The following is a 17500-nucleotide window of genomic DNA, read 5'->3' on the forward strand; positions in this document are numbered from 1 at the left end:
ACAAATCATCATAAAATTTTAACCCCCCCCCAAATATTTATTAATATTATACACATGTACACGACGTCCATCTAGAGCTCCAAATGGCTTAAAATTTATATTTAAACTCACCTTCATTCAAGAGAAATACTTTATTGTATATAGCATTTAATAAGCTTCTGACTACTCCCGCACCTAGAAGTAAATTCATATCGACGCAAAAACCACTTCCGGCTCAAAAATGTTGCCAGAGAAAGAGAGAAAGAAAGGCATGAAAATATCAAAATTAGAAATACATCTTTCCTTACATTTCCGATGTCGCTGGCCCAAACGACTAAACAAAAGCAGGCATCCTGACAGTGACTAACGTGAACGTGCAGGAAGAGCTCCGCTGTTCCGTCCCGACTGAGGACCGAGAGATTAATGACTTAGTGAAATGAGGGTAGAACCCACCGCAGAGTTTATCGCGTTTTCTTACTTCTTGAAAAGCGCTGTGCCATTTGTTTTCTTGTCATGATCGCTGTTCTTCTCCCTGCCTACACCAATGTACAAATGAATACGCATGGTTATTATTTTTTTTAGAGAATAATATTGGTAAAGGTATCGAATTTCGTCATCGAAATAGTGTATCATATCTGCCAGACGAAATGTTTACAAACTATATGAATGTTGCGAATAGCGAATGTACAACCTGACGCCTAAATTAAGTATTACATATCTATATTATATATACTGACTTAAAATAACTATTCAGTACCTAATTAATATTTTAGCTGTGAATGTTGTTGTATAATATAGCAGATTACCTGAAGCTAACTGAGTACAGACGAAAGTAAGTTCCTGCTTAGGTTTGATGGCAGGGGATTGTAGAGAGAAACTGCGTAGACTGGTGAAAGAGTTGATAGTTTTTTTTTATTACAGATAATAAATGAAAGGAATATGAATATTTCCCTTTGTATTAAGCTTAAGGATTTGTATGTAGAATATATCATGAAAACATATCCATTTATACCATAGACAAATGATCTAGGGGAACGAAAAGCTGAATATACTTTGTAAACTTAGAGCAATTGGAATGCAAATATTTCCAAGTATTCTAAAGTTTACTTTAGGCAAAGCGTATTGCTCATGTTTTATTTGTTGTGGAAATTCATGGGAAACAACGTTGCCATCTGGAAGCAGATGCGGGAAAACCTTTTGTCCGGATAAAGAGAACTAAATATTTATTCAAGAGTCGACTGTTATTCGCATTACCCTTTGTGTGTTCCTGCGAAGCAACGTTTTGTTTGTTCTGTCTGGTTTTTGTTTAGGCTTTATTTAACTGTTTATTCTGTCTGGTTTTTGTTTAGGGTTTAATTAACTGTTTATTCTGTCTGGTTTTTGTTTAGGGTTTAATTAACTGTTTATTCTGTCTGGTTTTTGTTTAGGGTTTATTTAACTGTTTGTTCTGTCTGGCTGGTTTTTGTTTAGGGTTTTTAACTGTTTGTTCTGTCTGGTTTTGTTTAGGGTTTGTTTTAGCTGTTTGTTCTGTCTGGTTTTTTTTTTAGGGTTTATTTAACTGTTTGTTCTGTCTGGTTTTTTGTTAGGTTTATTTAACTGTTTGTTCTGTCTGGCTGGTTTTTGTTTAGGTTTATTTAACTGTTTATTCTCTGTCTGGTTTTTTGTTTAGGTTTATTTAACTGTTTGTTCTGTCTGGCTGGTTTTTGTTTAGGGTTTATTTAACTGTTTGTTCTGCTTGGCTGGTTTTGTTTAGGGTTTATTTAACTGTTTGTTCTGTCTGGCTGGTTTTTGTTTAGGGTTTATTTAACTGTTTGTTCTGCTTGGCTGGTTTTGTTTAGGGTTTATTTAAACTGTTTGTTCTGTCTGGCTGGTTTTTGTTTAGGGTTTATTTAACTGTTTGCTCTGTCTGGTTTTTGTTTAGGGTTTATTTAACTGTTAGTTCTGCTTGGCTGGTTTTGTTTAGGGTTTATTTAACTGTTTGTTCTGTCTGGCTGGTTTGTGTTTAGGGTTTATTTAACTGTTTGCTCTGTCTGGCTGGTTTGTGTTTAGGGTTTATTTAACTGTTTGCTCTGTCTGGTTTTTGTTTAGGGTTTATTTAACTGTTTGTTCTGCTTGGCTGGTTTTGGTTAGGGTTTATTTAACTGTTTGTTCTGTCTGGCTGGTTTTTGTTTAGGGTTTATTTAACTGTTTGCTCTGTCTGGTTTTTGTTTAGGGTTTATTTAACTGTTTGTTCTGCTTGGCTGGTTTTGGTTAGGGTTTATTTAACTGTTTGTTCTGTCTGGCTGGTTTTTGTTTAGGGTTTATTTAACTGTTTGTTCAGTCTGGCTGGTTTGTGTTTAGGGTTTATTTAACTGTTTGTTCAGTCTGGCTGGTTTGTGTTTAGGGTTTATTTAACTGTTTGTTCAGTCTGGCTGGTTTGTGTTTAGGGTTTATTTAACTGTTTGTTCAGTCTGGCTAGTTTTTGTTTAGGGTTTATTTAACTTTGTTCTGTCTGGTTTTTGTTTAGGGTTTATTTAATTGTTTGTTCTGTCTGGCTGGTTTTTGTTTATGGTTTATTTAACTGTTTTTTTCTGTCTGGTTTTCGTTTAGGGTTTATTTAATTGTTTGTTCTGTTTGGTTTTTGTTTATGGTTTAATTAACTGTTTGTTCTTCTGTCTGGTTTTTGTTTAGGTTTATTTAACTGTTTGTTCTGTTTGGTTTTTTTTGTTTTTAGGTTTATTTAACTGTTTGTTCTGTCTGGTTTTTTGTTTAGGGTTTAATTAACTGTTTGTTCTCTGTCTGGTTTTGTTTAGGTTTATAACTGTTTGTTCTGTCTGGTTTTTGTTTAGGTTTATTTAACTGTTTGTTCAGTCTGGCTGGTTTTGTTTAGGTTTATAACTGTTTGTTCTGTCTTGGTGGTTTTTTTAGGTTTATTTAACTGTTTGTTCAGTCTGGCTGGTTTTTGTTTAGGGTTTATAACTGTTTGTTCTGTCTGGTTTTTGTTTAGGGTTTATTTAACTGTTTGTTCAGTCTGGCTGGTTTTTGCTTAGGGTTTATTTAACTGTTTGTCTGGCTGGTTTTTGTTTAGGGTTTATTTAACTGTTTGTTCTGTTTGGTTTTTGTTTATGGTTTAATTAACTGTTTGTTCTGTCTGGTTTTTGTGTTAGGGTTTATTTAACTGTTTGTTCTATCTGGTTTTTGTTTAGGGCTTATTTAACTGTTTGTTCTGTCTGGTTTTTGTTTAGGGTTTATTTAACTGTTTGTTCTGTCTGGTTTTTGTTTAGGGTTTATTTAAATGTTTATTCTGTCTGGTATTTGTTTAGGGTTTATTTAACTGATTCATGTTGGCACAAATTGTTTAGGCTTATTTAAAACATTCCTGTTCAGTCCAAGGTTATGCAAGGCTTGTTTTGCTTGACCTGTCTGGTTTTTGTTTATTAATTTAACTCATGTTCTGAAGGTATTGCAGTATTGTACATTATAAATCAAATCGAAAATTTCGTGGTATTCCACAAAATTTTGGGTTTTTTGCTGAATATTTAATTAATGCTTCGATTAAACCCGGTTTTGTTTACCTTTATTTGGTCGGTTTTTTTTTTACCAGGGCTTATTTAACTGTATGTTCTGCCCAGGCTTCATTCTATTTTTATCCAAACTGTTCATTCTGTTTTTACCCATGGTTTTTGTTCTTTTTACCAGGCTTCATTCTTTTTACCCAGGGTTCATTCTTTTGTTCTGCTTGGAAGGGGTTCTTTTTACCCAAGGTTTATTCTTTTTTGCCCAGGGTTCATTCTTTTTTAACCAGGGTTCATTCATGTTTAGGGTTGATTAAACTGTGCCTGTTTGGCTGGTTTTGTTTAGGCTAATCTAACTGTTTGTTCTGTCTAACTGGTTTTATTTAGGTTGCTTTAACTGTTTGTTCTGTCAATTCCATGAAAGGATGTACTTATGCTTGGTTAAATTTGAATAATTAAGGCTTTCTTCATCATTTGATTCTAATTATGAACAAATATTAGATGGTTTCCCAATTGTACTAATTGGGAAATATTTGAAATGTCTTGTGATAGTAAAAAAAATTGGAATGTTTGGTATTTGGCAGTTTTATTGCAATTTAATGTTGTCTTTTATATATATGCAGGCCTTAAGAAAGTGAATCATTTCGCATATTTGTAATACAGGGCTTTATTTACAGACAAATTGTTCTGTACTAAACAAAACACAGCCTTACTTAACTATTGTTCTGTCAAATCGATTTTGCTTAGGTTTATTTAACTGAAGAAACATCAGCCTCATTGCAAATGGATACAAACAAATCTATCCTTATTCTTATAGCCGAAACAATTAGTTTCAAATGATAACAAAAGCGATACGAATTTCATCTGTGTATCCTGTAAACCAAGAGAAAACAATAACAGAAAAAAAAACGCGTTCTCCCGATCATCGACAGCAAAGGACCCTTGTTTACATTCGTCCGTATCTTTCAAAGAGAGCAGAACCTGTTTATCTGTCTATCTATCTAGGGTTTATCTAATTTTATCTATCCATCTGTTTAGGTTTATTTAACAAAGTAAAACGTGGCACAAACGAATCAAAAGATATGGCGTATTGCAGATGAAAAGGTTTGGAAGGATACGAGATAAACCGTAAAATAAATGCATTGAAAAGAAAAATCTGTGGGAAGCAATATTGTTGAATGTGAATGCGTATATGATTATATAGTATCTTTTACATATTAAATACTTGATTTCCGTTTAATATCCTAATATATTTCCTCCTCATAAATCATCTTTTGCTTTTTTTTAACCAGGGCATTTTTTCAGGTTCATCTCTATTTTAACCCAGGTTCAAAAAGAAAATTTAATGAATCTTAAATAAAACTTCCATTCATTCAGTCACATACAAATGGATTTCGATGACAAAAAAGAGCGAACCGGGGCATCTGTCATAGTGACAAGGAAAACAGTCTGACAAACAGAATGATAAATGTTTGTGAATAGTTATGTTCAGCGACTCAGTAGGTTATATTATTAGATTTATTGATGCCAAAAATGGAAAGGATGTAATTATGCTTGGTTAAATTTGAAAATTACTGCCATATTTCGTGTTTTGTCATTCGTATGAATATCTATGCATGGGCAGTTACCATTGTGTGCATATGTACGTGCATTTTATTGTAGTTCATTGGATGGCCAGTTTATGCTTTACAGTTTTAACTGCAATTTAATGAAATTCTCTTTCTCTCTCTCTGCTTTTAATAAAGTGGAATCATTTCAAATATTTGTAACAGCTTTCATCTTACAGAAGATCGTGCAGAGTACATAAACAAATGACAGCCTTAAAGACATTCAACTAATCTATAGCATTTCAGAATGTAAACATCAGTTATCATTCATATGGATACAAAAACCATCATTATTCTTACCTCCGAAACAATTGAAACACCTATATGATAACAAAAGCGAACGAATTTCCATCTCTGACCTGTAAATCCCATGAGAAAAATGGAATAACAAAAAAAAAGACACTGTCTCTCCCAATCATCAAACTGTCATCTAGGATACGAGAATCAACCCAATCATGTGTCACTTGTGTTTGTGAGGTATTCAATCATGTCTCATTAGTTACTGTCTTTCTATTATCTGTCTATCTTTGCTTGACAAAAGTATTCAAACGTCACAAACGAATCAAAAATCATGGCAAATTGCAACCACGAAAAAACAACGGTTTAAAAGGATACAAAACAAACCGTAAAATAAATGCGCCGGGCGATAAATCTGCTGGGAAAACTATTGTCATGTGTGCTCGCGTGTATGATTATATAGTTTTCGTTTGTTTTGTTTGTTTGTTTTCAGTGATGTTTTTGCGCCCTCATAAATCATCTTTTTGCTTTGATTTTATACAATTTTCTGAATGGCCTGATTAGAACACTGATGAAAAAGAAATGGATGATGCTAAAAAAATGTTCATTGTTGATTCCACAAATGTTTCCTGACAAAAAGAGCGTGAACTGGTGGATGGGACTCATAGTGACAGGGAAAAACAGTCGACAAACAGAATGATAAATGATTAGAATAGTTATGTTCAAAAGTAGGTTATATTATTAGATTTTATTGACCAAAAATGGAAAAATAATGATCCCATTTAAAAATGAAAATTTTAGTGTTTTGTCATTCAGAATATTCTTATGGGCAGTTACCATTGTGTATATATATATGCATTTTATTGTAGTTCATTGATGGCCAGTTTATGTTTAGAAGTTTTAACTATAACTCGATGAAATTCTCTTCTTCTTCTCTGAGAGAGATAGATATATATATATATATATATATATAAATATAATGATATATATATATATATAAATTTCCTCTATATGCTAGAGGAAATATATATATATATATATATATATATATATATATATATATATATATATATATATATATATATATATAAATTTCTAGAGAGTAGAGAGAGAGAGAGAGGTCTATATAAACAAATCATTTATAACTAACTCCTCTTGTGCTAATATTTTTCTTTAAATGGGATCATTATTTTACCATTGTATGGTGGTAAAACTGCCATATGATGATATGAACAAACCATTTATCTTTTATCGCTGCATTCCGACCCGCCCTGAAGAGAGTCCCATCCACCAGCTCACGCCACGTGAGGAAACAAATTCGAATCAACATTGAACATGATTTTGTAGCATTAAAGCTCGTATGACGTCATCAGCGCAATTTAATGGCCATTCAGAAAATTGCATTTCAGAATCGTAAGCCCTTTTCTGCTTTATGCTGCAATCAGTCAGGGCGCAAAGCAAACACTCACCGCAAACAAACAAACAAACAAACGAACAACTGCACTGACACGCGAGCACACATGACTGTAGTTTAGGCAGGAGAGATTTATCGCCCGGCGCAGTTCATGCGTGCGTTGTTTTGTTAGTTTTTAATCTCTCGTTGTTTTTCGTGTCTGCTAATTTGGTGATTTTCAATATGGTTGTGACTGAATACTTAACAAGCAAAGGCGACAAATATATCAGGAAAGACAGTAACTAATAAGACATGATTGAATACCTCACAAACACAAGTGACACATGATTGGGTTGATGAGTTTCGTAGCTTAGATGACTGATTGATGACTGACAGTGAAGACTACGTTAGATGACTGATTGATGACTGACAGTGAAGACTACGTTGATGACCTCCATTTCTTGCATGGGATTTTGCAGGTCAGATCATGGTAGGTCAGTTAGCACTCAAGAAGCATAGAGGTGTTTCAGCGTAGCCACTGAGGTCAAGTACCATGATGGTTTTGCAAATATGAATGATAACAATTATTACATTCTGGAAATGCTATAGATTAGGTGAATGTCTTTTATCATAAAATTTGATATCAGTTACGATTCAGAAAGATGGAAGTGTTAGCACAAGTGATTTTTTCGTGTGATTATTAAAAAAATGGATGTTCTTATTGGTGAACAAATGAGTTCATCAGGAATTTACGGGTCAAAAAAGAAAAAGCATGAACAAAGTTGTAACATTTCCGCGGTTATATGAAATCATTAGAAATAATATAAACATTTTAAATGATATCTTTTTTCATCAAAGAAGTGAAGATAACATTGCGCTTATGATATAACAAGGAAGCCGTTAACGACTATGTAGTGATGATAATCGACTATAAAGACAGTTGATTATCATCTCTCTCTCTCTCTCTCTCTCTCTCTCTCTCTCTCTCTCTCTCTCTCTCTCTCTGTCGTTACATTGTTTCCATTTCCACCTTTCACGACCTGACCCATTCTCGACCTTTCTCCCCTTCTCTACAGAAAAATCATCCTCGTCAGATTTCGTCCATTAGCCTTGTAACTGATTCTCTCTCTCTCTCTCTCTCTCTCTCTCTCTCTCTCTCTCTCTCTCTCTCTCTCTCTCTCTCTCTCTCTCTCTCTCTCTCTCTCACGGGATCTCGCCAAATTTGCAAGAAGGATCATATTTGGGTCATCAGTAAGAAATAGGGACACAGGAGAGAGGAGAAGTAACAGGTGAACGGAGGGGAATAGGGGAGAGAGGGCTAGGAAATGCAGGGATGAGGGATAAAAGAGGAGAAAGGGAATAATAGGGGAATGGTAAAGGGAGAATAAAATAAGGAGGAAAGGACACGGAAGAAGAGGGATGGCATTATTGTCACCCACTGCGCATCTCTACTTATTTTAATGTTAGGTGTTAGATTTTACTTTGAATTTGGTGAATGAGCAGCTGATGGGATTGTAGTCTTCTCTCTCTCTCTCTCTCTCTTTTTACTTCCTCTTCGATACTCTTCCTTTCGACTGTTTTTCTTCCTTCACGACCAACATATCTCCTGCCCTTCATTCGTCCCTTCTTCTCCTTTATCCTTTATCCCTTATCCCTTATCCCTTATCCCCTATCCCTTATCCCTTATAACAGCATCACTTCTGGGCACCTTGAATATGCACCATCTCGCGAATTGAACAGGATTCCTTGGTTTATCTAGCGCTTCAGTCCCTAAGCCATCTCATCATTGGAAAGACAGAGAGAGAGAGAGAGAGAGAGAGAGAGAGAGAGAGAGAGAGAGAGAGAGAGAGCTAGTAAGATGTGATCTTATTTATTATTTAACAGTCTTAACTGATCTGTATTTTTGTTTAAGCCTTTATGTTCTTATGCACCTTCCGAGCATCGACTTAAAATGTTTTCATCTGATAAATGAGGCTTTGTGGTCTTCCTACTGATCTCTCTCTCTCTCTCTCTCTCTCTCTCTCTCTCTCTCTCTCTCTCTCTCTCTCTTCAGCCTCGACAGATTTCGTTTCGTCCACGATTTCATCGTCTTCGACATACCTACTGTAGTGATTTTTTTTTTATCATTATCTCGGTGACTGTGATAGCTACTATTGTGACTGTAATTTTATTCAATAAAATCGCTGGGAGTTTTTCACTCTCCTCCTCATCACCATCATCATCACCATCATCATCATTATCATTTTAGTCTAGTCACACTTTTAGTATTCTGAATCATGTAATCATCGACTCCAGTCACCTTAATAGTTATCAAGGTTAGGCCTACTCACCGAAGCTTTTAAAAGTTATATTTGTATACCAGTGATTATTTTGATTATCACCACTGTTATCGTCATCATCAGTTATCGTCAGAATGATGATCTTCACAACGTTCAGTACTCACCACACCCGCTTTGTCCCTCACGGTCACAATCGTGTTTGTTAATCGTTTGTGAATGAAATGACGACTGCTGAGGGACGCTTACTTTGGATTATCGTTATTCATAAACACTTCATTGAAAGTCGAGGGAAAATCAGACTCTGATTCAAAACCCTCTGCTGACAAGTACATACTAAAAATAGTATTTGAATCTTTGTGGCCTGTCCTCAGTTTTTTAATACACAGTAAAATGGAAAAGGTTTCATTACGTTGCAAAGGCTTTTTTAAGCACCATTAAAGCCACACATTCATAGTGTATTTTGCCTTATAAATATATATTTGCTACTGAGGGTCCTACATGTTTGTGTTTGTGTATTTGAAATGAATGTTTGTGATTACTGGTTGGAATATGAAGTAAGAATTGTTTAGGTTTCTACAATGCACAGATTCTCTTTTGGAAATCCAATTGGGAAGACTAGGCCAGAGCAGTGGGCAATATCCCAGAACGTATGAGCTTTGAGGCTGCGGAATTGTTTGCAGAGGAGACTGCAATTCCGGGCAAATCTTAATCTGATAATGAATGACTTGGTTGTAACACCTGATGCCGTTATGTAGTCTTGAGTTTGTGATGTTCTGTGCGAAATTATGCTTCACTTCAGAGAAATTGTCTTGCTTAACTGATGCATTCATGGTTTTAAATCTCCATTGTCTGCGTGTGTGTTGAGTTTTTTTTTATTTTATTTTAAATGAAGATTTTTTCATCAAATGATTTGAATTAAGGTAACCCTTTGAGTTCTCTATGTACAATATTATATATAATACTGTATATATAAATATATATATAACATATATACTGTATACTGTACCCCACCCACCCCGCCCTATATATATATATATATATATATATATATATACATATATATATATATATATATATATATACATATATATATATATATATATATATATATATATATATATATATATATATATATATATATATATATGTATGTATGTATGTATGTAAAAAAATGTGTGTGTGTGTGTGTAATGCTGACTTAGTGATCACTTTCATATCTGTTAACTACCAGGATTTATATAAACGTACAGAAACGCTTACTAAGGGCAGAGGAAACCATATCTCCGGAGAGAAAGTTAGCTGCTATTTGTATAACAGCCGCCAGCAATTTTTTTCCGAGTTCATCATGTTTTTTTTTTTCTTTTCAATTCAATGTTTTTAATTTTTTATCGTATTTTTTTTTTCTTTTCAAACCAATATTTTAAATTTTTTATCGTATTTTTTCTTTTCAATCCAATATTTTAAATTTTTTTATCGCATTTTTTTTGGGTGAAAGTCGTGAGCAGAAGTCCAAGAAATTGGGATTCTGCTCAGTCCGGAACTCCCAAAGACTTTGAATGACTAAGCAAGGTTCTCAGTTCCTGAGGGAACTTCGGGAAACCGGAAAGTTATGGGCGCGGGTTGTCCCCTTCCCCTTGATATTCTACTGTAGTACATATCTATAGACACATTTACGAACGTATATCAAATTTACTCCTTCGGATATATAATGGTTAGTATTTGTGATATATCTGTGTGAACTTTTGCATGAGCATAAACAGAAACAAAGCGAGATATTTCTGGAAAGCCTACATGTGTAGGATATAAAATTTTTGTAAATTTTCACTTTCGTGTATTGGCCCTTACATGTGCTAGCTTCAATATGAGACTGTGTACTACATATGTATCTATTGCTTATTTTTATATCTGGAAAGGAAGGTACATTGTACGTTTGTGTGGAGAAGGAGAGGGAGAGAGAGAGAGAACCATCCATTAAATTTCAACCCACGGAAATGCAGAACGAGACCCAGCAACCCTTTTTGACATCTGACCAGAGATGGCTGAGTAAACAACGATCTGCATTCATCGACGCATTACAATTTTCCTCTGTTTTATCTTTTTCCTTTTTCTGCTTCTCCTCGTCTTTTGCCTCATCCTCCTGTTTGTACTTGTACTCTCCCTGGACGAGCCCTTTCCTTTGCTACTCTCTCTCTCTCTCTCTCTCTCTCTCTCTCTCTCTCTCTCTCTCTCTCTCACATTGTCCATTTTATCCTCTGCCCCTGTTTCACTTTTTGATTGTCCAGGCTCCCAAATATCTATAGAAGATTCCTTAGTAGTCTCTTACCTTCAGTAGCTAAGTTCTGCCATCCTTGCAGAGAGAGAGAGAGAGAGAGAGAGAGAGAGAGAGAGAGAGAGAGAGAGAGAGACTTCAGTCCGGTAACTGACTACAGTGCGGAAGAGTCAGGCCCTTTTAGTCCATGACCAATGACCAGAAACAAGTAAAGCGCTAAGCGACGCAAGTTTCTTCGCCACGGCCCATGAAACTTCTCCGGAGCCCATGAAACTGTGCCAGCGAAACTAATGAAACTATCAGCCACGGACCATGAAACTTTCAGCCACCGCCCATGAAACTTTCAGCCACAGCCCATGAAACTTTCAGCCACGGCCCGGTGGTGGCGCGTATTGTTGGCACCTATAGCGGTGCCAGGCGCACGATCGTGGCTAACTTTAACCTTAAATAAAATAAAAATTACCGAGGATAGAAGGCTGCAATTTGGCATGTTTGATGATTGGAGGGTGGATGATCGACATACCAATTTGCAGCCCTCTGGCCTCAGCAGTTTTTAAGATCTGAGGCCGGACAGAAAAAGTGCGGACAGACAGACAAATAGCCAACTCAGCAGTTTTCTTTTACAGAAAACTAAATTGTAAAGTAGGAAGGCTTAGACCCGTTTGCCTATGAAAGGCAAGGTAAGGTGATAAGAATCAGGAAAACAGAAGGAGGGAGAAAATCCCAAAACATCACAGCAGAAGGAATAAACCAGTAACTGAACATTGCATAAAACGTTACAGAAGGAAGAAGAGAGAAAAGAAAAAAACGGTTGATGGACGGGGCAACGCTTTCATGAAATGTGACGCGCAATAAATCTCAGTTTACTGGAGCGAATGTGACGCCTGTTTGTGCGTGCGTGATGGGGATGTTTGCAGTTCCTGTTTGCTCCCGTGGCGTGATTGATTGCTTGTCAACAAGGATTTATGACTCTAAAATGCAATCGTCTCTCTTTAGACCCAAGTTGCGGATATGACGACACTTCTTCGGGCAACATTAGCAAACAGGAAGGAGCTTTGACGATGCAGATTTGCTTGTGCCAAATTGCTTCTCTTTCAGTATTTCTCTTTCAATAATTGGGAGATAGAGAGCTCTGCAGTGAAGACTGCATTACGCATAAATCTCAAATGTACTTCTGAAACGATTGCGTATAACTTACACCACAACTGAACTATGTTTGTGAAGTGATAAGTTGGTTTTGTGGAGAATTTTTCCAATCGAGATATGTAACGTTTGAACCATTCATCTTTTATTTCACTATTCGTAAGTCTTTCATTTAACATCTAAAACGAAAATATTTTTTGTTTAAAAGGTAGATTATATATATATATATATATATATATATATATATATATATATATATATATATATATGTGTGTGTGTGTATATATAAAATATATATATATATATATATATATATATATATATATATATATATATATATATATATATGTATGTGTGTGTGTGAGAGAGTGTGTGTTTGTGTAAACACATATGTATCCCTTTGAGTACTGCTTTTCAAATATGTATATATATATATATATATATATATATATATATATATATATATATATATATATATATATATATATATATATATATATATATATATATATATATATATATATATATATATATATATATATATATATATATATATATATAATCATACATTTATTTTTAAGACGGAATTTTTCTTAAATGCTATAATATCCAATATGATTGTTTGAAGGATACTGAAAGAAACTACAGTAAATCTATGAAAGAAAGTGTCCCAATTTGAATTTAAAATTTTTTTATCCCCAGGACGAATTGAAACGAATCTGCACTTGAAAAGTGTTTGCGTGTGTGTAAGAGAGAGAGAGAGAGAGAGAGAGAGAGAGAGAGAGAGAGAGAGAGAGAGTCACACCAGGTACTATTTTCTATTTCAGATGATGTTTGGTCTGGCCGGAAATAAGTTGGAGTTGACAGACGACGAAAGCTGGACGCCTCCTGTCTGCTGAAGGGACGTCCAAAGGACGCCGCCATGCTAAGGGTGAGCACCCCTTCCTTTTTTACTTTTCGATACAAACAAACAAACACACACACACACACACACACACACACACACACACACACACACACAGGGGGTAAAACTGTGATATTCAGATATGTTATTTTTTGCGTTTATATTTAGTATGCTTCAAAGAAATGTTATAAACGATATCCACACACACATACATACATATATAAATAGTTATATATATGTATATATATATATATATAAATTTCTCGATATATCGGGATCATCTTTCATGGAAGGCAAGGCGCTATACTATATATAAAAGTTGGAACCTGTAGCAACTGCCAAGGATATATAAATATAGCAAAGTTTTAATTCCCGACTCAGTAATGACCCATGGATATTTCATTCGATATCCCTATAGTGGAACATATATAATCATACACAATCCGTATAACAGAAATATAATTTCTGACTCACGTCCGGGGATATCTTTCAGATGGAAGGCAATATCCACTAGGCCACACAAGTCAAAAGAAGTTATTTCTGTTCCACACGTGATTGTGTGTTGATTATTTCTATCTTATTCACTCGAGAAGGATAATTCGAAGAAAATTCTGCTTGTCCATTCGGGCGAAGGAGTCGATACAAAATTGGGGGAAAACTCTCTCTCAAGCAGCTCTTGCTCCAGGTAATTTCTCTCCAAAATTATTTTGACTCTAGTGGATTTGATTATGAAAGACTCTCTCCTATGTATTAAATTTGTATTTTATATATATATATATATATATATATATATATATATACATATAAAATATGATGATTACTACATTACTAATACCACAAAAATATGTTTACCACTGTTTAAGTTTAGTTAGATTTTTTAATGTGAATAATAAACAAGTAAAAAATGTACCGAAGTTTCCTCGGCACAATCAAGTTTTCTGTACAGCATATAATCAAGGCCACTGAAAATAGATCTATCTTTCGGTGGTCTCGGTATAATACTGTATGAACCGCGGCCCATGAAACTTTAATCACAGCCCGGCGGTGGTCTGTCCTGTATCCTTGCCAGATGCACGATTATGGCTAATTTTAACTTTAAATAAAATAAAAACTAGTGAGGAGGCTAGAGGGCTGCAATTTGGTGTGTTTGGTGATTGGAGGGTGGATGATCAACATAGCACCCAGTCCTCTAGCCTCAGTAGTTTTAAGATCTGAGGCGGACAGAAAAACAGAAAGTGCGGACGGACAGACAAAGCCGGCACAGTAGTTTCCTTTTACAGTAAACTAAAAGAACGCAGATAACACATCTCTTTAGCGTCTGCTTAAGGCAGCAACTACCGGCGGACTGTTAGCACACCTGGTCTTCAGATCGACGATCACGAATGACCGAATAACTTTATTACTTATGCTAATAGGGGTCATAACCATAACGGTAATAATTACAGCAGGTGTAATGATGGCCATAACACTTTGCGAAAAATACAGAGTTAATTCCGAAGGAAGAACAGTAAAAACCTCCCGCTATTCTTCTAAACGAGCAACATTTTCTGCATCAGCCGAGGTTTACTGATGATGCCATAAGTCGAGCATTGTATTAATTCCTTCGAATTAGTTATTAGACTGGATAGGAGCCGATCACAGGGATCGTATCATAGCGAAGGAAGATCATTTGGAATTCTCAACCAGGCTTTCTTGTGACGGGCAGAGGCGAGCAGGAGTAGGGCGAGTGACCGGAAATTTGCTTCAAGTTTCCTTTTGGAGGATCCCTGTTGGGGAGGTTGGTTGGGAGTCAGTGCACCTCATGCGGTGCTCGGTAGGCATTACTTACGGCTCTTTGCAGCGTGCCTTCGGCCCCTAACTGCAACCCCTTTCGTTCCTTTTACTGTACCTCCTTTCATATTCTCTTCCATCGTACTTTCCACCCCCCTCCCTACAATTGTTTCATAGTGCAACTGCTTTGAGGTTTTCCTCCTGTTACACCTTTCAAACCTTTTACTGTCAGCTTCTGTTTCAGCGCTGAATGACCTCGTAGGTCCCAGTGGTTGTCCTTTGGCCTAAATTCTATATTCAGTTCAATTCAATATATTTTGGAGGATGACCTAATCCTATCTAGCCGCGTTTAGCGTAAGTTCGGCGTAATTCAAGATTAGCAACGCCATTTGTTTTTAAAAGTAAGACCATTGTGGGGCCGCACAGGAGCATTCCGCCTGTCAGCATCAGTACCTCCTTCAATCGAAGCTCCCCTCCTGCAGTCGAATTTCGCCTTCAAAGGATTTTTGCCGTCAGGCGTGTTTCCCCTCGAAGTGAGTTTCCCTTTTAGCTCAAACTCAATCTGTTCCCATCCTGTCCACATGAAAATTTACAGGTAGGAAGCCTTGCCAGGACATCGGGCGGTTTTATTTCGCTCAGAGTTTGAGGCCAGTCACTGTCCCAGCCAGCGGTCAAAGATTTCGCCTTCGATTCCATTTGGAGGCAAAGTTGGTGGACGGGGAGACAAGAAGCCTCGGTAGGTGTTCCAGAGATGGGGAAGCAGCTGGAACGTTTCATTGTGCTGGACATCATATTCAACTTTTATTTGAGTGTAAAAGGGAGAGAGCTGCTACTAAAAATGACAATAATCAGTGGATGTATGTGACATTTTCTCTCTCTCTCTCTCTCTCTCTCTCTCTCTCTCTCTCTCTCTCTCTCTCTCTCTCTCTCTTCAGTATTCATGTTGGCAAAAACAAGAGGATTATTTCACTGGAAACATGGACCTCTTAAAATGGGTGTGTTCGAGAATGAGGAGAAAAGTGAGACGAGAAAGAACTTGATAAAATATGATAATACTTTAAATGTTTTCGATGGTTAGTGGATATATACAAAAACGATTCCCCAGCACTTATCAGCGAATTAGATACAACGAGAGAGATTTTGTATAATTTTGAGCGGGTTGACCCTGCGATGTCAAAACGACGTCAAGTTCACGTGTCATGATTATATATAGCATACATTGTTTCCACTTGGAACGATTTCATCTAGTCTCAGAAATGCCTGAAGGGCTATTCGTAGGTGACCGGTTGTTCCTTGCGACCTCGGCCTAAAATGTGTAGCTGAGATTCTAAAATGATGGTGTTTTCTTATTTTTATTTACTGAAATTTTTGCCAAAGAAAGCAGACTGTACCATCAATTTGTATCGATATTGCCGTAATATGTTTTCTTTTATTTTGTTGAGCTGACGGTAAATATCATATATATATATCATTCAAGCTAATATATATATATATATATATATATATATATATATATACATATATATATATACATACATATATTGATGGATAGCTTTTACATACATATATATATACCCCACCTTCCATAGGTTCTACAGCACTGCTACATCGGCTGCTGAATTATTCGGATATTTAACATAACCTCAGAAAACAGACTGTAAGAACCAATTGCTTTACCTAAGACCTATCCCGACGTGAGTCAGAAATTTATTTCGTTCCACACGATTGTGTGTTGATGATTTCCCTATCTTATTCACCTAGTAGCGATAATTCGAATGAAATGTTGTCTATTGGGTCATTGCTGAGTCGATTGGGGAAAATATATGCAAGCAGTATAGGTAATTCCCTTGGGTGCATAACTAGACTTGTATGGCCCAGTGGGTATACCTGAGACCTATCCCGACGTAGTCAGAAATTTATTTCTGTTCCACACGTGATTGTGTGTTGATGATTTCTGTCTTATATATATATATATATATATATATATATATATATATATATATATATATATATATATATATATAAGTGATAGAATAGAATGCTTTTTTGAAAGATGAAAGAGCTTTTGCGAAAATATTTGTGGTTGGGTTTTTCTAAAGCAACAAAATAAATCATTGGTAGTATCGATTATAATAGTTTTTGCTGCACCAATTCACAGAAACCAACGAGCCATTCCTTCAGAATTTTCCTGCAGCAGTCTCAATTCCTTGAGTAATCAAGGAGCACCCTCCTTTACAGTTCTATATTCTCCCTAACCGCCATTTCAACATTTTACATTTCAAAACAAGTCCTTCCTTCCTTCCTGCCTTGTTCCTCCACCATTCCCACTCCGGCTTCGGAGAAATTTCATGCGGGCGTTTCGTCACTTTCCTTTTTCCTTCCTTGATTGTACCTCTCTGAGGGAAATCCCCATCTCTCTCTCTCT

At 35.9% G+C, this 17500-nt stretch overlaps 1 long non-coding RNA gene across 2 annotated transcripts in view; it reads left to right on the top strand.

Moving 5' to 3' along the window:
- The window catches only part of LOC136828117 (uncharacterized), a 125310-nt gene that overhangs the window by 37605 nt on the left and 70205 nt on the right, over positions 1–17500 (top strand). For both annotated transcript variants that reach the window (XR_010849928.1, XR_010849929.1), the window contains exon 2: positions 13229–13332. This is a non-coding gene — a long non-coding RNA (uncharacterized lncRNA). The remainder of the gene's footprint in view (positions 1–13228; positions 13333–17500) is intronic.

This window comes from Macrobrachium rosenbergii, chromosome 42 (assembly GCF_040412425.1).
Source record: "Macrobrachium rosenbergii isolate ZJJX-2024 chromosome 42, ASM4041242v1, whole genome shotgun sequence".
NCBI lineage: Eukaryota > Metazoa > Arthropoda > Malacostraca > Decapoda > Palaemonidae > Macrobrachium > Macrobrachium rosenbergii.